Raw genomic sequence first — 26,585 nt, 5'->3', positions numbered from 1 at the left:
CACATTTAATCACTTTAGTGCCAAGCCATATTCGGCTATCACAAAGGACTAATAATAATAATTTTATACACATCATGGTTTCCTTTAGGTATTTAATAATCACAAATCGTGATATCTCCACCAGCACATATACGGCATAGTTTAGTCATTGTAACACTCATTTAGTACATCAAATTTCCAAATCCAATTCAACTTAAGCATAATAGCCATAATGGGCTTATAGCCTTAAATCATTATATATTCAGCACATTAACTAAATAAAATTTACATTCCCTTTACCATATTAATTTAACTCTTGGGCATATAAAAAGGAATCAAGCTTAAACACTTAAGAACTTACCTCGAATGTTGCCGAATGATTACAACGGCTATTCGATTGCTTTCTCTTTTCTCTTATCCGAATTTGCCCCTCTATGCTGTTGAGCTTAAAATTTAAAGATTTTAAACTAGTCATTATTCGACTATTCAAGCATCATTTTCAAAATATAATATATATATTCAACTTTCACACCTACTGATCATAGTAAGCTTATAAGAAATCAATAAGCAACTCATTAACAAATTTTTGTCAATGTTTACCACATAATCATAATTTCACTGCAAGCTGTCTTCCTGAGCAACAGTCACTAAATCATTTATAACTGGAGCTACGAAACTCGAAATCAAGTTCCGTTAATTTTCTATGAAAATAGACTCATATATATTTTACCCATAAAATTTTCAGGATTTTTGGTTTGGCCAATCAATACCAGATTTTTCTTAAAGTTTCCCTTATTTCACTGTTTGACTAATCTGACCACTCCTCACTACGAATCAAATTTCTCATTGTACAAAATTCAAAATATGTTCTCGTTTATTTCATTTGAAACTAGACTCATTAAGGAGTCTAGGCATATAAACTTCATCTTATAACCATTTTTTTTACAATTTATAATAATTTTATAAAAACAGAACAGAGGATCTAGAAGTCATTCTGACCTTTTCTCACATCACTTCAAATATCTCATCATCGGCAATTATTTTTCTTACACGGTTTCTTTTATAAGAAACTAGACTCATTAATCTTTAATTACATAATTTATTCAGCTTCTAACTCATCTCCCACAATTTATGGTGATTTTCCAAAATCACGTTACTGCTGCTGTCCCAAACAGATTTATTACCAATTCACTCTTTCACACATACCTTGCATGTAACACCCCCATGCCCGAAACCATCACCGGAGTCAAGCTTGAGATGTTACTAAACTTATCTTACATTTTAAACAACTCTAAACCACTTATTTTAATTTTCGGAATAAACTGTTTTTCTGCGTCACGGTTGCTTAAAAATTCATTTCTCGAGTTTCAAAACTTTTTCTAGAATTTTTGACTTGGCCAATTAGTACAGTTTATTAGTTAAAGTTTCCCCTGTTTCAAAACTCGACTGCACTGACCTCTTCTTACTACGAACCATGTTTCTTCCTCTACAAAATTCATGACTAAGCCGTTTGTTTCTATTAAAACTAGATTCAACAAGGATTCTAACCATATAAAGTACACCTTATAATTAGTTTTTTACAATTTATGGTGAATTTACAAAGTTGAAACAGGAGATCCAGAAATCGCTCTAAACCTGTTTCACTAAAACTCAGATAGCTCATAAAATATAATACCTTTACCTTTTTTTGCTTATTCCATAAAAAAATACATAATAAGCTTGAATTTCATATATTATTCATCTTCAAACTATGTTTCTACAATTTTCAGTGATTTTTCAAAGTTACGTCATTTCTGTTACTTGAATTTGTTTTTAGGTTACTTTCACATTTTTCATAATTTTCATGTGATAATCACCATTCAATCATACATATTAATAAACATGTATATCATCAGCTATTTTATTAGCTAATCACTAGCAAATATTTACACATCATTCATTATTCATATTATACCAAAAGTAGCTAAGTTTCTATACATGCCATACCCAAAACAAAACGTCTAATTATACCGAGTTATTTCTTTGATAGTGTGATTGGTCTCCGACGTTTCCTTCGATCCCCGAGTGACTAGATAAGTACTATAAGAAGAAGAAAATAAAGAGATTAAGCACTAGTCTTAGTAAGCTTACAAGCAAATAAATCACAACATTCAACATAATGGATAATTTTGCATAATATCATCTAACATCATAAATTTCTTTACTTCTCAATTTCTATCTTCTTCTTTATTCCCTTACCTTCTTTCTTACCTGACCTTTCCTTTTTCATAAGTATAATCTACTTTTCCTTTGCTGTTAATTCACTGTAATTTAACTCGTATCGACCCGTTGAACCACTCGGAATACTAAGAATACTAGGTCGTTCTGTCTATCAATATCACCAATGCCATGTCTTTGACATGGACTTACATGAATTATTCCTGTCTCCAATGCCATATATAATATGGACTTACATGGCTCAATCTGTCTCCAAAGCCATATTTCTAATATGGACTTACATAGCTCATTTCATTACATCTGTCAATCCTAATATCCTAACATTCCTAGGGTTCAACCGGGCTTTCTAACACTTTTCCTCTGTCACTTCACCTTAAATTCGACTTTAAATATTTTCATAACATAAATATATAAATGCTAGAAGTTGACAATAATAATGTAAAATAAAAGAATATTGCATTTATTTATGTAACTTACCTTGATACAAAATGTGACTAAACTTTACAATTTAGTCCTTTACTTTTCTTTTCCCGATCTACTCCAATTTCGTTCTTCTTGATCTATAATAGAAAATTTAACTTATTTAATATTCACATTTATTAAAACATTCCTTGACCCAAACTTTGGCAAAATTATATTTTTACCCCTAAACTTTCACATATTTTCATTTTTGCCCCAAGGCTCGTAAATTAAACTTCATCCTATTTTCTTATGTTTTATGACATGCTGATCATTTTTCCCTTCTATATAAATATCAAAATCACACTCTAACATATACTTATGACTATTGGTATTTTTTTCCAATTTAAGCCCTTTTACTCGTTTTCACTTAAAACCGAGTAGCATAAGTTGTTTAACATAATTTAAAACCTCATATTCTATCATAAAACACCAAAATACACAAATTTCAGCCATGGGTATTTTTCCAAATATGAACCCTAGGTTGAATTATTGCTAGAATAAGCTTAATCAAGTTCTGGGACTCCAAAAGCGTAAAGATCATTAAAAGCGGGCTTGGAATCACTAACTATGAAGCTTGAAAGTTGAAGAAACCCCAGCTATGGAGGAGAGCAAAATCGGTAGAAACTAATTGAGAAGATGACCATTTTGTGTTATTTTTCCTTTTAATTCATTTAATATCCAAATGACCAAATTACCCTCCTTACTAAACTTTCAAAATTCCTTCCATGTCCTAATTTTTGTCCGTGATGTACCAAAATTGACCCTAGTCGGAAGTGGTTTGGGACCGCTAAACCGAGTCACCGAAATGTTTGAACGTAATATTTATTGTCTAGAATATGTATTTATGAATGTGTGAAAATTTCAAGCTTGATTTAGTCGATTGCATGTGAATTCAGTTATTAGGACTTGTGTGACACTTTTGAAATGTGATAGGCTAATCTATAAGGACCTAATAGTGCATGTAATCAAAGGAGGACTTGCATGTCAAATTCCCCTAATAGCTAGTGGCCGGCCATGACAAAGGATTATGGGCAAAAACATGTCATAAAACATGTTGGGACAATGGTGTATGTAAGAAAAATAAAATAATGAGCATGGGAATTGAATAATGAAAGGAAGAAAAAAAAGAGAATGGTGAGTGTTCCCCCAACTGCCGTGAGTTGAAGAAAAGAGAAAAAAAATTGTTGTTCATCTTTTTTTTCATTTCTTTGAGCTGAAAATTCTAAGGAAGAAGGAAGGGGTTTTTGCTTCATGCTTGGTTTGGAAGAGGATTAGGAGGAGGTTTGGCCATACTTGTATTAAGATTACGGTATGTTTGATGTTGTGCCATGAGATTCATGCATGTTTTTGGTTGCTAACTTGATGTTCTTATTAGCCCATGGTTCAAATCTTTGCTATGTCATGGGGATGATATTCGACCAAGGTAGATGTTGTGTTAATGCCATTGCATGCTAAATATGAAGCTTGATAATGATACATGTGATGGTGGATTGAGGACTCTTGGATTTTCTTTTAGCATTTTTGAGTGAGACATTAAGTTCTTTGTTTAACCATGACCAAAATCAAAGCGGTATGGTGTTGTGGTGTATTCGCCATGGTATATCCATAAGTATGATTTATGCATATTGCATGGTAGGTAAGATTTGAGCTTTGGATATATGTTTATATTTGGATATAAGCAACTTTGAAATTCAGCTCTAGCATATATATATATGTTTGCACATGATGTATTGGTATGACATATATACTATCTCAAGGTATATATTTGCATATGATGATGTTTCGGTTATGAAATAAATGATTGATGCGTATTGAGTTACAATATGGAATGCGTTAGTTAGTAAAATGTATGCTGTTTTTGTGTGGTATTAAGCGTATAATTGGCCTCAACATGGACATGCATATTCGGCCACATGAGGGGGATTGGTGTGCATGCATTCGGTTAGAGGCAAGCATATTGACGCCTATTCTTGGCTTGGAAAATTCGGCTAAGGAGAGTACTAACTAATGTGTTGAGTTTGATTCATGATTTCCGTACATATGTGACTTTAATGTCTAATGAAAAAAAAAATGTGGGCTAAGTACCTTGAATTCCTCTTTCGATGCTCAAATGATTAAATCAATTTATTTGTTAAATTAAGCTCAAGAGCAAAGGGGAGCTAAATCCGATAAAGGGAAGGAAAAAGTGGTCGAATAGCCATTGAGATCATTCGACAACATCCGAGGTAAGTTCTTGAGTAATAGAGCTTAAATTATGATTTGATTAGATCATGTCTCAAGTAAATCGAAATCATGCTCTTTGTGTGTGGATATTGAACCGAAATGTGCAAGAGTGATAAGTGTATTGTATTTGAGTTTTGCTAATGGAAATGAAATACGAATGTGTCATGATTTAGTGTTAAATGTGCATGTTTATTCGAATGGTGTCCGGGCTAAGTCCCGAAGGCTTTTGTGCTAAGTGACTAAATCCAGGTCAACTCCCGAAGGCATTTGTGCGAGTTACCAAAACCGGGTTAAGTCCCGAAGGCATTCGTGCAAGTTATTAAATCCGGGCTAATTCCCTAAGGCAATTGTGCGAATCACTATAACCGGGCTATGTCCCGAAGACAATCGAGCGAGTCGCTATATCCGGTTAAATTCCGAAGGTACGTGATTCGGGAATGAGCAATCTTGCTGTAAAAATTTCAGTTAATACGCTTGCAAAAATTCCAGCAATGAGGTATGTTCGTATGTGCATTGGAATAGTTGAATTCCTTCGAATAATATTCGCTCAGTTGAGTAATGAGCTTCCGGTATTTGGCTAAGATGATCCCTTATGTATGAACATAGGGGTTGGAATGTAAAGTAGAAATGATTTGAAAGTATGTATATACGGAATTATCCGTTTAGTTATATGAATGCTATACCTCGGTTGTGCTTAAATTCTTCGCTCAAACTTACTAAGCATAAATTGCTTACTCGTTTCTTTGTTTTTTGTTTTATAGATTTTGGCTCGTCACTATCGGACTCGGGATTTTGGAAGTCGAAGTCTCCCACACTATCAAAGCCCCTTTTGGTACAATTTCGGTTGAGCTTTGAAATGGCATGTATAGGACTACCCTTTGTTGTTTTCAAGCACTTTTGTGATGTATGTGTATGCGGCCATGCGAAAATGGCTCGTAGAAGTGGAGTATGGCATTAGACCATTTGTGTTTATGTATATATGTATGGTTTCATGATGTTACTATGGACTGGAATGGAAGTGTTGGGCAAATGATCAGCCATTGGAATGGCTAAATATGATTATATGTGGACCTATGTATGACAAAACTCTAGTTGGTCCATGGGAACCACGAAATAGGTAAAGTTTACCTTGAAAACAGATGCTGACAGCAGCAGTGGTGTGGATTTGAAAAATCACTAAAATTTGTAGGAATGGAATTAAATGGGGAATAAATTATGTAAATGAACCTTGATGAATCTACTTTCATATGGAAGAAACGAAATGGTCATATGAGTTATATGTAAAGAGATATTAAAGTTCTCGTGAAACAGGGCCAGAACGGTTTCTGGATCCCCTTTTCCGACTTTGGAAATTCACTATAAATTAACCAGAGATAATTAGGAGTCATAACATATATTTATAGATTCCTCTTTGAGTCTAGTTTCTATAGAAACAAACGGAATCAGTATTGAAGCCCTGTACAGGGAGATATTCAAGTTTTAACGCGCAAAGGTCAGTGTAGTCGACCCCTGTAACATGGGAGAATTTAACTAATAAACTGTACTAATTGGCTTGACCAAAAATTCTATAAAAAAATATGTAGATGGAAATATGAGTCTAGTTTCAGGGAAAAATTACGAAACTGATTTTCTAGTTTTGAAACTCAAAATACGATTTTTAAGGCGACAGTGATGCAGTAACCAGCTTGTCTGGAAATTTTTTTTTATGGACTGTGAAAACAATTAAAGTTAAGTCTGTGTGCACCTTGTGTTCGACTCCGGTAACGGAATTGGGTACGGGGTGTTACAGTAAGTCCGTTCTAGCCTCGTTTTTAATGATTTTTACGTTTTTAGAGTCCCGGTAGCTCGATTTAGCTTATGCTAGCAATAATTTAACCTAGGGTTTATATTTGGAAAAATACCCATAGGTGAAATTTGTGTATTTTGGCTATATCCGGTTGGTACAATTTCGGTTGAGCTTTGAAATGGCATGTATAGGACTACCCTTTGTTGTTTTCAAGCACTTTTTGTGATGTATGTGTGTACGGCCATGCGAAAATGGCTCGTAGAAGTGGAGTATGGCATTAGACCATTTGTGTTTATGTATATATGTATGGTTTCATGATGTGACTATGGACTGGAATGGAAGTGTTGGGCAAATGATCAGCCATTGGAATGGCTAAATATGATTATATGTGGACCTATGTATGACAAAACTCTAGTTGGTCCATGGGAACCACGAAATAGGTAAAGTTTACCTTGAAAACAGATGCTGACAGCAGCAGTGGTGTGGATTTGAAAAATCACTAAAATTTGTAGGAATGGAATTAAATGGGGAATAAATTATGTAAATGAACCTTGATGAATCTACTTTCATATGGAAGAAACGAAATGGTCATATGAGTTATATGTAAAGAGATATTAAAGTTCTCGTGAAACAGGGCCAGAACGGTTTCTGGATTCCCTGTTCCTATTTTGGAAATTCATTTTTAATTAACCAGAGATAATTAGGAGTCATGCCATATATTTATAGATTCCTCTTTGAGTCTAGTTTCTATAGAAACAAACGGCATCAGTATTGAAGCCCTGTACAGAGAGATATCCAAGTTGTAACGCGTGAAAGTCAGTGTAGTCGACCCCTGTAATATTGGAGACTTTAACTAATAAACTGTACTAATTGGCCCGACCAAAAATTCTAGAAACAATTTTGTAGATGTAAATATGAGTCTAATTTCATTAAAAAATTACGAAACTGATTTTCAAGCTTTGAAACTCAAGATATGATTTTTAAGGCGACAGTGACGCAGTAACCAGCTTGTCTGGAAAATTTTAAATGGACTGTGAAAATGATTAAGTCGAGTTGTGTGCACCTTGTGTTCGACTCCGGTAACGGACTCGGGTACGGGGTGTTACATTGTCCATGAACTTAAAATTGGTCAAATTGTTATTTAAACCCTCCTAATTAATATTCCAAAGTGATTTCATACTAAAAACTTCTAGAATGCAAGTTTTGTAAATTATTCGATTTAGTCCCTAACCTCAACTTAAGCTCTTTATGCATAGAATTTCATCACGAAATTTTCACACAATCATGCAATCATACCATGAACCTCAAAATAATAATAAAATAAATTTTTCTACCTCGAATTTGTGGTTTCGCAACCACTATTCCGTTTAGGCCCTATTTCGGGATGTTACATTGCATGCATGTTATTTAAACATGCATATCACAAATCAATCATCACATACCTATAACTTCACTTAAGCATAATCTTCCTTTCATCATTTTAAAGCACAACATTACTCAATATTATCCAAGTTCACATTCGGCCATAATACACACAACATGTTAGCCGATTTTTCTCCTTAGCATCTAAGGCACATGCATGCTCATTTGCTTGGCTCAACTTCATCTATTCTCTATTTTTCATCAAAAGAACATGAAACAACAACCATTTCTCTCATTTCCATTCATGACCGAATGCTCATAACACAACCAAATATCAAAAATATGCTTCATGGGTTAAGGTAGAAACAAGAAAAACCCATGAACATCAAAATAGAAGCAAAGCACCATGAACTTACCTTGGATTTTCTTCCCCAAGTGACCAAACATTCAAGAGCTCTTTTCCTCTCCTTTCTCTTCCATTTTCGGCTACCATGAACAAGGATGGACAAAACTTTTCCTTCACTTCCTTTTGTTACTCTTATTATTCTAATTACCCAACAATTTATGACACAAAATGGCATATAATATTTGTGCCCTACTCATGCCATAATTTCAATAAAAAAAATTGCACATGTTGTCTACCACCAACATGATGGTTGGCCACTACATGTAAAATGGGAGGTTTGACATGCAAATCCTCCTATTTTACACTACAAATTATTTGGCCACTACAATTTGGCCTATAGCATTTTCAGAAATTTTCACATAGGTCCTATTTCATAATTTTACTCTCAAATGACAAAATTAAAGCATGAAATTTTCACACATGCACTTTCACATATAATAAACACAAAATATAACATTTAATTATTTTTGTGACTCGGTTTTGTGATCCCGAAACCACTTTTCGACTAGGGCCAAATTAGGGCTGTCACAACTCTCCCCCCCTTAGGAATTTTCGTCTCGGAAAATATTACGAGAAGAAATAGTTTCCACTCTAAAAACGTTTTCGCCAAATTCTCGGAATCACAATTTTTTCCATTCTTCACATGTATCTCTTTTTACCAAAAATCCAGAACTTTGGTCTACAGCAACAGATCACATCATAGATACTTTAGTCAATTCATCAAATAAAACCTTGCACATGCAAACCCCATCTTACCGATCTTTTCTCGTCAGATGATAAATCATAATCCAATAAGATTTCTCTCTTAGAAAATAATAAAATTTTTATTCAATTTGGATAGAAATTCTATCTCACAACCACTTCTATAATACCACCGATTTCTTTTATTCCATATACTTGTATAATCTATTACAACTCGATAAACAAACATTTCACAATCGGAGTTCATATAAAGATCCTTTACATTACCTTTAACCCATCTCATACTTATTCCATATCGAACAATAATAACATCAACAGAAATCTTATATGTCCAGATATCCAAAATCAAATAACTGTTACTCTGAACTCATTTTGAACTATCACATTTCATATACTTTTATAAGATGGAATACCATTTAATAGAAACAGAATAATAACATCGTATGACTTTATCCTCGAATTTATTCCGATCATACTACAATGAAATCTTATAATAATAACACTGATAAGGGGGTGGGGTCGTTAAGCCTCAAAAGGAACCTTCATATTTGTATACACAGATAACTTTATCACTCAATCATAATATTACGCATATTGATTCAAACAGTTCAAATTTTCAATTCGTTATAGATACAATTTCACATATCTCAGTAATACACGCAACTTTATTTCAAGTGAATATTAGCAAAACATAAGTGAATTTATCACAATTCACACTTTCATTTCTCTTACTCAAATTACCAATAATGTCTTATCAAGTTTCCACATTTAGTATTGATCACTTGTCAATATTTATCAAATCGAAAAACGTCTTACGGTTTTGAGTACATCGCTTACTTGATGCCATAGTCCAACTATGGTCTTATACTAGCTCTGCTCTGCTCGTGCTGATGCCTATTCCCGATAGGTCTTACACTAGCACTCACTGGGCTGTGTCGATGCCTATCCCAGATAGGTCTTACGCTTAGCGCAAGTCGAGCTGATGCCACGTCCCCGATGGGTCTTACACTAGTTCATCTGTCTCATGTATTGCCATGGTCCAACCATGGTCTTTTCTGTTAATTCATTAGTGAAGGATCGTAATCATTCCCTTTTAATTCCGTCATATCACAATATATCACAATCAGTTCAATAGCATTTTCGGATCAATTAATAATAGCTCGGTTGGAACACATCATTACCTGAGCAAAACAATTTATAAGAGCCGGGAGATATCACACTATCACGCTTTACTTACGGCATGTATAGCTAGACTCTTATACTAGCTATGTTAGTCCGAGAACCGACTAAACCATAGCTCTGATACCACTAAACTTAACACCCCTCGCCCGTATCCCTCACTGAAATAGGGTTCGAGGTGTTACCCGACTTAAACTCAATCAATCACACAAAAACCGTGTTGAAAAATTTCAATCAATTTAAAACTTTTCTTTTCACATGCAATCTATCCCATATATGAGCTTACGGGGTCCAAAACATTAAAACCCTATACATGCCATAGAATCGAAATACTAGTATTTACTTACACCAATAATGTGAGCTCGACAGTGTGATAATATCTCCGGCGAACTCTAACCCGAGCAGGTAACTGAAGTCAACAATCTATAAAACAGAAAAATGTAACAATGGAGTAAGCTTTCATCAGCTTAGTAAGTCTTAAGCAATCCAAACAAATAAACGCAATTATACTTCGATTATTTAATTTCTTAAGAGGCCAAATTCTAGGGATATTGCCATCTGGCCGAATATACACAAGCACATAATGCACGTTCAGCATTCTTATCACACTTAATATGAATTCATATAACATATTTTTATCAAATACCCTCACATACTTTCACACCCTGACTAGGTGTATCATGATCATAGGTATAGTTTTAACATTTATTCACATACGTATCACATTACTCCCTTATGATTCACTTCAAATCAAACTCACATATGAGTACATACTGCGTACCTAGCCCACTTTACGTATTAAATGTATTCATTTGACAATCTAGCACGAGGTACCTTAGTCATAGGCTTTTCTCAAATCACCGGCATTTCGCATGCTAGGCTCAAGGCTTGATATCATTTCACCGACCTTATAGCCTGCTAGGCTCGAAAGCCCGAATAGTATCTTACTGACATTATAGTCTGCTAAGCTCAAAGGCCCGAATAATCATATCAACAAGTTCCTTATAACATATTCATATCAATTGAGTACTAACATCATTCGAACGTATATATAATTATACATCTCAAACACTTTTCTTTCATCTCATTTTCACACTTAACATTTGATAGCTTATGCATAACATTTCACTCACATTCATTTCAAACTTATCATTCGATTATAAAAGCACATTGCATATTTACCAACATGTTATACTTGCCATTAGGCCATATAAGCATGATACAATACACTATCATTTCATCTTTAACATTATTTAAACCCTTATCTTACAAGGAACACCAAATTCACATAACATATCATTTCACCGGCATTAAATGCGCTGAGCACGAAGGCGAATACACATCACCGCGCGAAGCTTGCTAGGCACAAAGGCGAATACACATCACGGCATGAAGCACGCTGGGCATGAAGGCTGAATACACATCATCGACATGAAGCACGCTGAAACACGAAGGCGAATACACATCACCGACACGAAAGCGCTGAGCACGCACGGCGAATACATCACCACAAAGCACGCTGAAACACGAAGGCGAATATAATACCAAAGACTAGGCTGCGGGATTTATCCGGATATAATACCGACCGAAGCCTGCGGGATTTAACCCGGATATTTTACCAGTATGAAGCCTGCGGGTCTTTAAGCCCGGATACACATCAAATATATGCAAATTTAATTATATATTAACACATCTCATTCAACATATCACATTTCCATTTCACCATTCAAACTTAACCCATAGTGACCATTCGACTATAAGTCATATGCATAAATTATTTATCGCGCAACTTAGTTCAAGTAGAACCAAAAGGTCATGATTCATCTAATATATACATATTGCTCACTGATTCGCACACAACCTTTCAAATTAGCAATTATAAGATGGTTCCGCACATAGCCCATCCTTATCGATAATTTACGATGGTTTTACCCTTACTCACATATATGTCATAGGCATTTTTACCTATGCTTCTCAATTCACATTCATGATTCAATTCCAATCGATTTAAGATGCCTAAGTACATATCGCATACCTGAATAATTTACTTTACGGAACGAATCCACATATCGTATTAGCCCATAGTCTTATAGCACCACACTTTTAATGGTTTACCTCATCGAAGTTCACATTTAATCACTTTAGTGCCAAGCCATATTCGGCTATCACAAAGGACTAATAATAATAATTTTATACACATCATGGCTTCCTTTAGGTATTTAATAATCACAAATCGTGATATCTCCACCAGCACATATACGGCATAGTTTATTCATTGTAACACTCATTTAGTGCATCAAATTTCCAAATCCAATTCAACTTAAGCATAATAGCCATAATGGGCTTATAGCCTTAAATCATTACATATTCGGCACATTAACTAAATAAAATTTACATTCCCTTTACCATATTAATTTAACTCTTGGGCATATAAAAAGGAATCAAGCTTAAACACTTAAGAACTTACCTCGAATGTTGCCGAATGATTACAACGGCTATTCGATTCCTTTCTCTTTTCTCTTATCCGAATTTGCCCCTCTATGCTCTTGAGCTTAAAATTTAAAGATTTTAAACTAGTCATTATTCAACTATTCAAGCAACACTTTAAAAATATAATATATATATATATTCAACTTTCACACCTACTGATCATAGTAAGCTTATAAGAAATCAATAAGCAACTCATTAACAAATTTTTGTCAATGTTTACCACATAATCATAATTTCATTGCAAGCTGTCTTCCTGAGCAACAGTCACTAAATCATTTATAACTGGAGCTACGAAACTCCAAATCAAGTTCCGTTAATTTTCTATGAAAATAGACCCATATATATTTTACCCATAAAATTTTAGGATTTTTAGTTTGGCCAATGAATACCAGATTTTTCTTAAAGTTTCCCTTATTTCACTATTTGACTAATCTGACCACTCTTCACTACGAATCAAATTTCTCATTGTACAAAATTCAAAATATGTTCTCGTTTATTTCATTTGAAACTAAACTCATTAAGGAGTCTAAGCATATAAACTTCATCTTATAACCATTTTTTGTACAATTTATAATGATTTTATAAAAACAGAACAGAGGATCTAGAAGTCATTCTGACCTTCTCCCACATCACTTCAAATATCTCATCATCGGCAATTATTTTTCTTACACGGTTTCTTTTATAAGAAACTAGACTCATTAAGCTTTAATTACATAATTTATTCAGCTTCTAACTCATCTCCCACAATTTATGGTGATTTTCCAAAATCATGTTACTGCTGCTGTCCCAAGCAGATTTATTACCAATTCACTCTTGCACACATACCTTGCATGCATGTTATTTAAACATGCATATCACAAATCAATCATCACATACCTATAACTTCACTTAAGCATAATCTTCCGTTCATCATTTTAAAGCACAACATTACTCAATATTATCCAAGTTCACATTCAGCCATAATACACACAACATGTTAGCTGATTTTTCCCCTTAGGATCTAAGGCACATGCATGCTCATTTGCTTGGCTCAACTTCATCTATTCTCCATTTTTCATCAAAAGAACATGAAACAACAACCATTTCTCTCATTTCCATTCATGACCAAATGCTCACAACTCAACCAAATATCAAAAATATGCTTCATGGGTTAAGGTAGAAACAAGAAAAACCCATGAACATCAAAATAGAAGCAAAGCACCATGAACTTACCTTGGATTTTCTTCCCCAAGTGACCGAACATTCAAGAGCTCTTTTCCTCTCCTTTCTCTTCCATTTTCGGCTACCATGAACAAGGATGGACAAAACTTTTCCTTCACTTCCTTTTGTTACTCTTATTATTCTAATTACCCAACAATTTATGACACAAAATGGCATATAATATTTGTGCCATACTCATGCCATAATTTCAATAAAAAAAATTTGCACATGTTGTCTACCACCAACATGATGGTTGGCCACTACATGTAAAATGGGAGGTTTCACATGCAAATCCTCCTATTTTACACCACAAATTATTTGGCCACTACAATTTGGCCTATAGCATTTTCAGAAATTTTCACATAGGTCCTATTTCATAATTTTACTCTCAAATGACAAAATCAAAGCATGAAATTTTCACACATGCACTTTCACATAACATTAAATTATTTTTGTGACTTGGTTTTGTGATCCCGAAACCACTTTCCGACTAGGGCCAACTTAGGGTTGTCTCAGAGGGAATTTTTACGGAATTTAGAAAATTTTTACCATAGTATCATGACCATAATTCATTCCATCACAAACTTACTTTGAAATCATCATTTCAAAAATTTAATAATCAAAAGATTTATATACGTGCTTGTACGATCTCGTAATAATTTCATACAAATTCTTATTGTTGGCATACCCAATAAACCACTCGGAATAATAATATCGGATACTCGGGAAAACTTACACACAAGGTGTCACATATGTAGCCATTGCTACCTCTATCTCATAACACATATATGCTCGCTCTCGAGCCATCAACGGGTCTGCTCACACAAGCTGTCAAGCAACTGTAACATATGCCGGTATACTCAGCCATCGGTAGGACGTACAGGAGCAGAACCCGGATCACATAACATAATAGCCTAGTGAAATGTCACATGTATCCTAATCTATTCCTAAGGTTCGATTGGGATTTCTTGCTGGCCAGAACATCATCGAACGTGTCCGTAGAGTCGTTCATACCATTTATGCAATATTAAAGCATTTACAATACAATTATAACAAAGCTTATTAACACATGAACTTACCTCGGTTACAAAAAGGATGAAAAGGATCTATTCATCAATTACTTTGTTTTTCCTCCAATCTACACCCGAACTCTTGATCTATAATACCACATTTAACTTATTTAATCATCAAGCTATTCAATTCAGTCCAAAATCACATTATGGAAAAAATTACATTTTTACCCCTAACATTTTAACATTTTATGATTTATTCCTTAGGCTTGTAAAATGAATTTCTTTCAATTTCATCACAACCCAAGCCTAGCCGAATATTACCCTTACTCATAATAGCCCACATTTTTCATTTATTCATAGTTTACCATGCATTTTACAACACTTTACAAATAAGTCCTTATTTGACGTTTTTATCGAAAATCACTTTACAAATGTTGTTTATCTAACAAAAAACATGCATTTTCTATCATCAAACATCAAAATACAAATACATCCAACATGGGTAATATTTTAAACTTTAACTTTCCTTCAAATTAGTCCTTAGAATAGCTAGACCATGTTACAACATTCACAAAAACATAGAAATCATTAAAACGGGACAAGAACGGACTTACAATCGAGCTTGAAAGTTGGCCAAACCCTAGCTAGGTCTTCTCCTCCAAAATTTTGGTTAGGGGGACTAAATTGATGAAGATGGACACTTTTATTTTAGTTAATTTGTCTTTATTTACCAAATTACTAAAATACCCTTAATGCAAAACTTTAAAATTTCACCTAATCATGTCCATTTTTGTCCATCCCAAAGTATAATGGACTAATTACCATCTAAGCTCCTCAAATTTAAAAATTCATAACAATTAAACACCTTTATCTAAAGGAACTCAAGTTTGGCACCTATTACAATTTAGACCTTTTAGAAAAATTAAACACTCAATCAATAAAATTTCTTAACAAATTTTTTTCATAATTATTCTATCATGTTGCATACCTTAAAGAAATAATAAAATCAATATTTCTACTTTGAATTTTTGGTCCCAAAACTATTGTTCTAATTTGACCCAAAAAACGGGCTGTTACACATAATTTTGATCATTTCATAACTTATCAATATTCGTAATAAAACCAATCAAAATCATACATACTGTCCTTTATATGAGCCCTCGATGCCCTAAATACACATTAAAAACAAGTTGAGACTAAATAAAAAACTCATAAAATTTTAAGAAAACATTGCAAATTTTCAAAGCTGTAGGGGTCACACAGCAGTGTGACTCATGGTCAAGAGACACGCCCATGTCTCAGGCCATATGGACATTTGAAATAAGGACACACAGCCATGTCCTAGCCCATGTCTGTTCCCGTGTAACTCACTGACTTGGGCCACACGGCCAAGCCACACGCCCGTGTACTAGGCCGTGTACCCTTCGAAGTAGCCACACACGCCCGTGTGCCAAGCCTTGTGCTAGGCTGTTAATAGTCTGACTTTCAACCCTTTTGAAAGATACAGGGGACACATGGCCGTGGCACTTGGCCATGTGTCATACACGGCTAAGATACAAGCTCGTGTCTCTGCCCATGTGGACGAAAATAGGCTATTTTATAAGCCACATTTCTCACCTAATTTGGCATCCACCTACACTCAACATTGCACACATACACTAACTATAACCAAGCAACCAAAATAGACATGAGCAAGCTTTAAACATGTGGTATATTCACATAAAACCAATATGCCCCTTAGGCACCTCAAATGACAAGTATAAATATATGTAATCATGTGATCCATGTAACCAAGTAATCAACCAACTTATATATATATATAATTGCATCAATACACAACATATAAGTCATTTACCAAAACTTACCATTTGGCACCAATTATACCACTTATTCAATAGCATCAAATACATATATGCTGCCATAGCATAGCACCAAATCACACCAAGTTATAAAACATACCTCATATGCGTTTTCAACTACTATTTTACCTTTTATCATCCAACCACAAATCTATCCACACATCAACATTATAGAGTAAATGATGCACAGACCAAAACACAAGCCAAATAAGTGGCTCAAGAAAACACATATAGGCCAACATTTAGCCAAAATAACCTATACATGCCATGATAACCAAAATGTAACCAACTAAAAGTACCAAAAGAGTCGATGGATAATGTGATATAGCTTTGAAAAGCTTCCAACTTGAACGAGCTTTCGAATCACTATAAAACACAGAAAAATAACATAGAGTACGTATTTAAGCTTAGTAAGTTTGTATAACATAGAATTTAACCTACCATTTAATTACAATTTAGGTAAATAAACATAGCAAATCCCAACTCAATTTAGCCAAATGCCTAATCACATATTCACCAACATGTTAGTCATGTAAAAGCATATATATAATGTCTAATACACACTGATGAACTCAACCATTATTCAAATTTCATATACATGTATCATACATTTCATATATCAATACATCATGTAACATCATTTCCATGTTCTTCATGTAAATACCTGTAGTAGTTCATATTGAACTCTTATAATCTTGTTACAAAATTGTGCTCATTTAGAATATCGTTGGATACACAAGTAGCAGACACAAGGTGTACTGAACTGTAATCTGTCAATTCCTATACATGTATGCTCATACAAGCTCTGAATTGGTATGCTCTTACGAGCTATAATTGGTAAGTTCATACGAGCTGAATATCAGTAAGCTCTCTCGAGCTGAGAATCGGTAACCCTAATAACATGTCATTTGTATCATACAAATTCTTAAGGTTCAAACGGGACTCGATAATCGTTGTATGTCATCGGATATGCGATTGGTATTCGTATGTGACAATAATTTAAATCACATACATATAATTGAATTAAAGCATATAATTACACAATTAAATTACATGAACTTACCTTGACGAGTATACGTAGATACGAAGGCGATTAATCCGAGATTTTTCCTTTGCCTCGATGTAACTCCATACGAGGTCTAACCGGATCTATACAAATGAATTTAACTTAATTCAATATAATTCACATTCAATTTAGTCCAACACATATTTTGGAAAAATTACCATTATGCCCCTATACTTTTAATTCTTTGCAGTTTAGTCTCTAGGATTGAAAAATGAAATTCATTAAATTTTATCCCTACCCAATCCTAGCGGAATTATATACATGTTTATAGCATCCCACATATTTCACAAATTTACAAATTTTACCAATAATTTAACACATTTTTTAATTTAATCCCAATTTGACAATTTCGCTAAAAATCCATTTACAAAAGTTGTTTATCTAACAACAACCTTTCATTTTCTATCATCAAACTTCGAAACTCAAATATTTTCATCAATGGTAAAATCCTAGCAGTTAAACAATTATGCAAATTCATCCCCGGGCTAGCTAGATTAAGATACAATAATCTTGAAAACATAAAATCATTAAAAATAGAACAAGAATCACTTACCTATTGACAAATTAAGGTTGGCCAAAACAAGCTCTTCCATGACTATTCTAATCCTCCATTTTCGGTTGAAGTAAGAAATAAAGAAGAAAGCTTTAATTTGGTTTTATTTATTTTTCTTTATTAATTAATTTACTTAATTAACTTTTCAATAATTGAAAATTTACTCAATATGCCAGGCCAACATCCTCCACTATCTCATTAATGGGTTATTTACCATATCCAAACTTCCACATTAAAGTTCTATAGCTATTTAATACCTTTAGCTAATAGACCACAACTTTAGCACTTTACGCTATTTAGTCATTTTTATCAAATTAAACATGTAAACGATAAAATTTCTTAACGAAATCTTTATACGGTATTTTAATCATGCTTTAGACCATAAAATAATAATAAAATAAAATTTTTGACTTCATATTTGTGGTCCCAAAATGACTATTTTGATTTTACTAAAAAACGGGTTGTTACAAAAAAGGTTGTTGTTGCTTCTAAATCCACCACAAGTGAAGATAGTGAATCAAGTGAAGAGGTGGATAAAGATAAAGAGATGGCCATGTTTCTTAGGAGATTCATGAGGTTCATGAATTCCAATAAAGGAAGAAAATTCCAAAAAAAGGAGGGGTTGAGGCTTGAATCTACCAAAAAGAAAGATCTCATTATTTGTTTTAAGAGCAAGTATCTGGGACATATCAAGTTTGATTTTACTCAATGGAAGAAGGGATCAAGAAAACAAAAGCTTAAAGACAATTTGGCTACATGGAATGATGAGGATTCCTTTAATGAAGAAGATTAAGAAGTAGCTAACCTATACCTTTTGGCCATTGATGACTCTAAGGTAACTTCTAACTCATCTTGTAACCTCCTAAACTCAACCTAGACCTTATGGTCAAATTGTGAAGATTACATTAGCCACCTTTGTGACTAACCTATCCTATCGTTCCTTGAAAACCTTAGTTACTCTCTCTTTTAAGAAAAATCACATTTTACCTGTTTTATTTTGGAAAACATTTCATCAATTAAAGCGAAGACAATAGTTGTAAGCTCAAGATCATGGGTTGTATAGTTACACTTGTGAGGCTTAAGTTGTCTAGAGACGTAGGCCACAACCTTATTGTCTTGCAACAAAACACAACTAAGACTGGTATGAGATGCATCATTGTATACCACATAATCTTTTCTAAACTCTGTCTAGATCAAAACAAGCGCTTGAGTCAACAGAAACTAAGGCTTTCCAAAACTTTCCTGCTGCTCTTCAGTCCATTTGAAAGGTGCACTTTTCCTCAACAGCTTGGTCATAGGAATTGCAATCAATGATAGCCTCAATTTTCTTAGGGTCGACATAGATACCTTCAACTGATACTATGTGTCTCAAGAACTTCACTTCGTGGAGCTAGAACTCACACTTAATTTAACATAAAACTGTTTCTCACAGAGAATCTGCAAGACAACTCTCAAGTGTTCATCATGATCTATTTTATACTTAGAGTAGATCAAGATGTCGCTAATGAAGACTACAATAAATCGATCAAGATATAGTTGAAAACCCGATTCATTAGATCTATTAAAGCTATCAGAGTATTCATGAGACCGAAGGGTATCAATAGGAACTCGTAATGACTATACTAAGTCCCAAATGCGGTCTTAGGAAAGTCTGTCTCTTTTACTTTCAATTGATAGTATCCCGACCTTAGGTCAATCTTAGAGAGCACTTTCACACCTCTGAACTGATCAAATAGATCATCAATCCTCAGTAAAGGGTATCATTTCATTACGATCAACTTGTTCAGTTGTCGATAATCAATGCAGATTCTTATAGATCCATCTTTCTTCTTTACAAATAGAATAGGGGCTCCCCATGGTGACATACTTGATCTAATAATCCATTATCTAGAAGTTCCTATAACTGTGCCTTAAGTTCCACCAACTCTTTAGGTGCCACACGATAAGGGGCAATGGACATTGGAGCTGTTCTAGGGAATTGATCAATGCCAAATTAAACCTTGTGCTCCAGAGGTAATCTAGGTAAATCCTTTGGAAAGACGTCAAAAAAATCCCTCACTATATGAATGTTCTGTACAGCTGACTCACTAATATTCATGTCTAGAATATAAGTCAGATAGGCTTCGCATCTTTTGTACACAAGCTTTTTGTAACACCCCTTACTAGTACCCGAGGCCGAGATAGGATACGAGGCATTACCGAACACATACACAGTCATTCAAGCAAAAATCGGGCTATAAAATTTTTCTTTAAAACAAATTAATTCATACATACATAATTTGTCCCTGATTTGGGCCTGGGAGGCCCAAAACAACCATCGGAAGGGATTCGGGATTAAATCGAAGACTTAAGAAAAGTTTGGGAAATTTTCGCTAATACAGAGCCACACGCCTGTGTGAGACAGGTAGCTCTCTAACTATGACGTCAGCATCAATTTAGGGTCACACGATCGTGTGGCCAGATCGCGTGGTCAATTAAAATTAAATGAATTTTTCATAAAAAGGTAAAAACTTCACATGGCCAAAGTACAGGCCAATGTGGGTGCGTGTCTCTCACACGGCCAAGACACACGCCCGTGTCTTAGCATGTGTGTTTACTACTAAGTATATTGACTTGCAAAAATTAGGGTACAGGGGACACACGACCATTCAACACGCCCGTTGGGCAGTCCGTGTGTCACACACAGTCTAGACATATGCCCGTGTGTCTACCCGTGTGGATCATTTAAAGGCTATTTTCCAAGCCAATTGTCACCCTCAATCATTCATACATTCAAACATATTTGATAGCATGCAACATGACATATTTAGACATTCAAATATTCAACACCATGGCACTCTCACATCTTCATAATGTCATCCTATTGCACAACACCATGGCACTCTCACATCTTCATAATGTCATCCTATTGCACATTCATTTTGTTACACCATTTAGGAGCATTCCACACCAATTTCATGCACTAACACATGCATGCATGGGTAATTAGATTATAGCCCAATGATCAAATATAAGCCATATCACATGGCCATTACAAAATGAATCATCAACATCATAGGCCTTCACAATTTGGCCAAATAGCATGACACATATCAAAAAAAAAAAAAACACCAAGTCCCCTATACATGCCATACTCAAAATAACAATTTCACTATACCAAATAATCTTTTGATAGTGTGATTGAATACTCTGACAGCTTCTGATCCCCGAGCTAGCTTGGTGGAATTACATGGGATGGAAAGAGAAGGGGGTAAGCATTAAAGCTTAGTAAGCCCACATACAAATAATATGCAATTGTAACACCCCTTACTTGAGACTGTCGCAGGAGTCGAGCACGAGGCGTTACCAGACTTATCTTACTTGTTCGGAGCATAATTTTTTTTTACATTTTTAACAATTAATTCACTCACATTCATCCAATAAATCCATAAAAGTACCTTCGAGGCCCTAAAACATGCATTTGGAACAGTTTGGGACCAAACCGGGAACATCAAAAAATTTTCAATTACTTGCACAAATCAAAACAATTTATTCCACTATTCATAATAAAACTGTCCATATGCGTAACAGACACTAAATTAATTATAACTCGAGTTATGAAACTCAAAATTTAAATTCGTATATTTTGAACTCATATATCTTTTTACCATAATTTTTCCAGAATTTTTGGTTTGGCCAATTAGTACAGTTTATTCATTAAAGGTTCCCCTGTTTCGCAGTTAAGCTAACCCGACCACTCTTCACTAAAAATCGATTATCTCATTATACATAATTTGGATACATTTTTGTTTGTTTCTAATGAAAATAGACTCATTAAGGAATCTAGAAATATAAACTATGACTTATAATTCTTTTTTTACAATTTCTAGTGATTTTCCACAATTGGAACAGGGGATCATGAAGTCACTCTGAACCAATCTTACAAAAATTTAAATATATCAGAATATAGACTTCATTTGCTTGCTCTATTTCTTTCATATGAAAATAGACTCAATAAGCTTTAATTATATATCTCATTCACCATTTAATTCCATTTCTAAAATATTTAGTGATTTTTCCAAAACCACATCACTGCTGTTGTTTCCTAACTGTTCCATGGCCAACTCTTACTCCTTCGTAATTTCTTTGCATCAAACCTCATTTAGGCATACATAATACCAAAACATGTTCTTATTTAGCTATATCATAAGCTAATCATTACCAAGTATTCACATTTCATTCTTTAATCATATCACAAGGACATACACACAAAATAGCCAAGTCCTTATACATGCCATAACTTAAAGTATTTCTAGTCACAAAATACTAAAATAGCTCGTTGATAGTGTGAGACGATCTCCAAATTCCTTATGATTTTCCAATTTGGCTTTGTGATACTATAAAAAAGAGAGAAAAGAAAGGGAGTAAGCATAAATTTTAGTAAGTTTTCATGTAAATAAATAACAACATTCTAAATGAATTATCAAGATAACCTGAACCTTTCGAACATGGACTTAGTTACCTTCCCTTTGGTACACTCTTTAAATTTTCCATTGAACCACTTGGAATATTAAGGATACAAGGGTACCTTTCCTTTTTAAACTTACCATTGCCATGTCTTGACATGGTCTTACGTGGTATCCTTGCCTTATGAACTTACCATTTCCATGCCTTGGCATGGTCTTACATGGGATCTTTGCCTTATCATAGTTTATCAATGCCATGTCTTGACATGATCTTACATGATTTCCTTGCCTTGTAAAACTTACCATTGCCATGCCTTGGCATGGTCTTACTTGGTATCCTTAAACCCTAATGTCATGACATTTGTATCCTACACATTTCTAAGGTTCAACCGGGACTTTCAAGTATCATTTCTCTGTCAATTCTTGCTTGAATCATCAAGGAATAAATTTACAAAATAAATATATAGATGCTGAAAAATAACATCATTAATTATAAATGATAAAACATTGCATTTATTTACCACAAACTTACCTCGATACAAAATACGATCAAATATTTTGATTTTGTCCTCAACCTTTTTCTTTCCTCGGTCTAACCCCGAATTTTGTTCTTCTTGATCTATAATAGAAAATTTAACTTATTTAATATTCACATTTGTCAAAACAGTCCTTAACTTTAACTTTGGAAAAATTATGATTTTACCCCTAAAATTTTGCATATTTACACTTTTTCCCCAAGGCTCGAAAATGAAACTTTATCCCTAATTCTTATGTTTTATGACATGTTGATCACTTATTTACCTACGGAAACATCAAATTCCCACTCTAACATGTACTTATGACCATTAGGTATTTTACCAATTATGTCGTTTTACTCGTTTTCGCTTAAAATCGCTTAGCTCAAGTCGTTTAACATAATTTCAAGCTTCATATTCTACCATAAAACATCAAAATAAACACATTTCACCTATGGATATTTTTCCAAATATGAACCCTAGGTTAAATTATTGCTAGAATAAGCTAAATCAAGTTACCGAGACTTCAAAAATGTAAAGAACATTAAAAACGGGGCTTGGAATCACTTACTATGAAGCTTGGAAGCTTGACAAAACCCTAGCTATGAAGAACCCTTGAAATTTTGGCCTAATGAAGAAGATGGGCACATTTTTCCATCTTTTTCCCTTTTTAATCTTTTAATTACCAAATGACTAAAATACCCTTCATTAAAACTTTAGTTATTTTTATCTATATATGTCCATTTTTTTCCATGAAAACCTAATGGTCTAATTACCATTCAAGGACCTCTACTTCAGTTATACTCTTCAATTTAATCCTTTAGCATCTAAAACTCATATTTATCAACTTTTGCAACTAAGCCCTAGTAGGTAAATTAAGCATGCTATCTATAAAATTTTCCATCGATACTCTAACACATGCATCTAATCACTCGGTAAATTATAAAAATTACGCGGAATAAACTTTTCTATCTTGAATTCATGGTTTCGCAACCACTATCCCGTTTAGGCCCTATTTTGGGATGTTACATCTCTCCCCCCTTTAGGGATTTTCGCCCTCGAAAATCTTACTTGTGAAAAGATTTGGATATTGTTTTCGCATAACCTCTTCAGGTTCCCATGTAGCCTAGTCTACCCCATGCCTATTCCATAATACTTTCACAAGTGCAATACTTTTGTTCCATAGTTGCTTGACCTCTCAAGCTAAAATCTTTACCGGTTCTTCACCATAAGTCATATCTTGCTGAATCTCAACCTCTGTTTGTGAAATCACATGTGAAGGATCAGAACGGTAACGACGTAACATGGACACATGGAACACATCATAAATCTTCTCTAACTCTGGCAGCAAAGCTAACCGATATGCTAATAGTCCAACTCTTTCAGTCACCTCAAATGGTCCAATAAAACATGGACTTAGTTTGCCTTTCTTGCCAAATCTAAAGACTTTCTTCCACGGGTATGATTTCAAGAACATTTTGTCACCAACTTGATACTCAATCTCTTTTCTTTTTAACTCTGCATAAGACTTTTGTCTATCTGAAGCTACTTTCAAGCAATCTCTGATAACTTTCACTTTCTCTTCAGTTTCTTTAACTAAATCAACCCCGTAAATCTAATTTTCTTTAAGCTCTATCCAATACAAAGGTGTGCGAAATTTATGTCCACACAAAGCTTTATAAGGTGCCATTTTCAAACTCGACTAGTAACTATTATTATAAGCAAACTCTACCAAAGGCAAATATTTCTCCCAACTACCTTGAAATTCTAAGGCACAACATCTAAGCATATCCTCGAGTATCTGAATAATTCTCTCTGATTGACCATCAGTCTAAGGATGAAAAGTTGTACTAAAACTCAACTTTGTGGCCAAAGCTTCCTATAACTTCTTCCAAAACCGCGAAGTGAATCTCAGGTCTTTTTTTGAAATAATCGATAATGGTACTCCATGTAGTCTGACTATCTCTAAAATATACAACTCCGTCAACTTGTCAAGTGAATAATCCATACGAACTGGAATAAAATGAGTCAACTTCGTTATCTTATCAATCAAAACCCATACTACATCTTTCTTTCTCGATGTCAACGGCAATCCTATCACAAAATCCATGGCAACTCAGTCCCATTTCCATTCAGGAACTAACACAGGCTGCAATAAACCTGAAGGTACCAGATGTTTAGCTTTTTCCTGCTAACAGATCAAGCATCTAGAAACAAACTCTGAGATATCTCTCTTCATTCCTACCCACCAATACATTTTCTTCAAATCATTATACATCTTTGTACTACTTGGATGAACAGACAAGGAACTGCTATATGCTTCCTCTAAAATCTTTCGAATAAGCTAATCATTCTTTGGTACACATATTCGATTTCTGAATATTAAACAACCATCAGAACTGATCTAAAAATCTGACTCTATACCTGACTCACTCTAAGCTCTTTTGGCTTGCAACTCACTGTCATCTTTCTGAACTTCACAAATTTCTTCAAGAAACATTGGCTTAGCTCTTAATTCGGCTAAGATAGAACCATCATTCGATAAGGTTAAACTGATGTTCAAAGCTCTTTATGCAAATAAAGATTTTCTACTCAAAGCATCAGCAACTACGTTTGCCTTACCCGGGTGATAATCGATCACTAGTTCATAATCTTTAATCAACTCTAGCCATCTTCTTTGCCTCAAGTTCAAATCTTCTAAGTCATCAAGTATTTCAAACTTTTATGATCAGTAAATATTTGGCAGTTCTCACCATACAAGTGATGTCTCCAAATTTTCAACGGAAATATAATGACAGCTAGCTCTAAATCATGTATCGGATAATTTTTCTCATGTGGCTTTAGCTTTCTAGAGGCATAAGAAATTATCTCTCCTTCCTACATAAGTACACAGCCTAGTCCATTCAAGGATGCATCACTGTAAATCACAAACTCTTTATCCGGTTCTAGTTGTACTAAGATAAGAGCTTCAGTCAACAATGCCTTTAACTTGTCAAAACTCTACTGACACTTTTCAGTCCATTCAAACTAGACATCTTTCTGTAGCAATCTTGTTAATGGAGTAGCTATCATGGAAAATCCCTCTACAAATCGTCTCTAATAACCGGCGAGACCAAGAAAACTTCTGA

This window comes from Gossypium arboreum, chromosome 8, assembly GCF_025698485.1.
Source record: "Gossypium arboreum isolate Shixiya-1 chromosome 8, ASM2569848v2, whole genome shotgun sequence".
Classification (NCBI taxonomy): Eukaryota; Viridiplantae; Streptophyta; class Magnoliopsida; order Malvales; family Malvaceae; genus Gossypium; species Gossypium arboreum.
Note: the sequence above shows the minus strand (reverse complement) of the source record.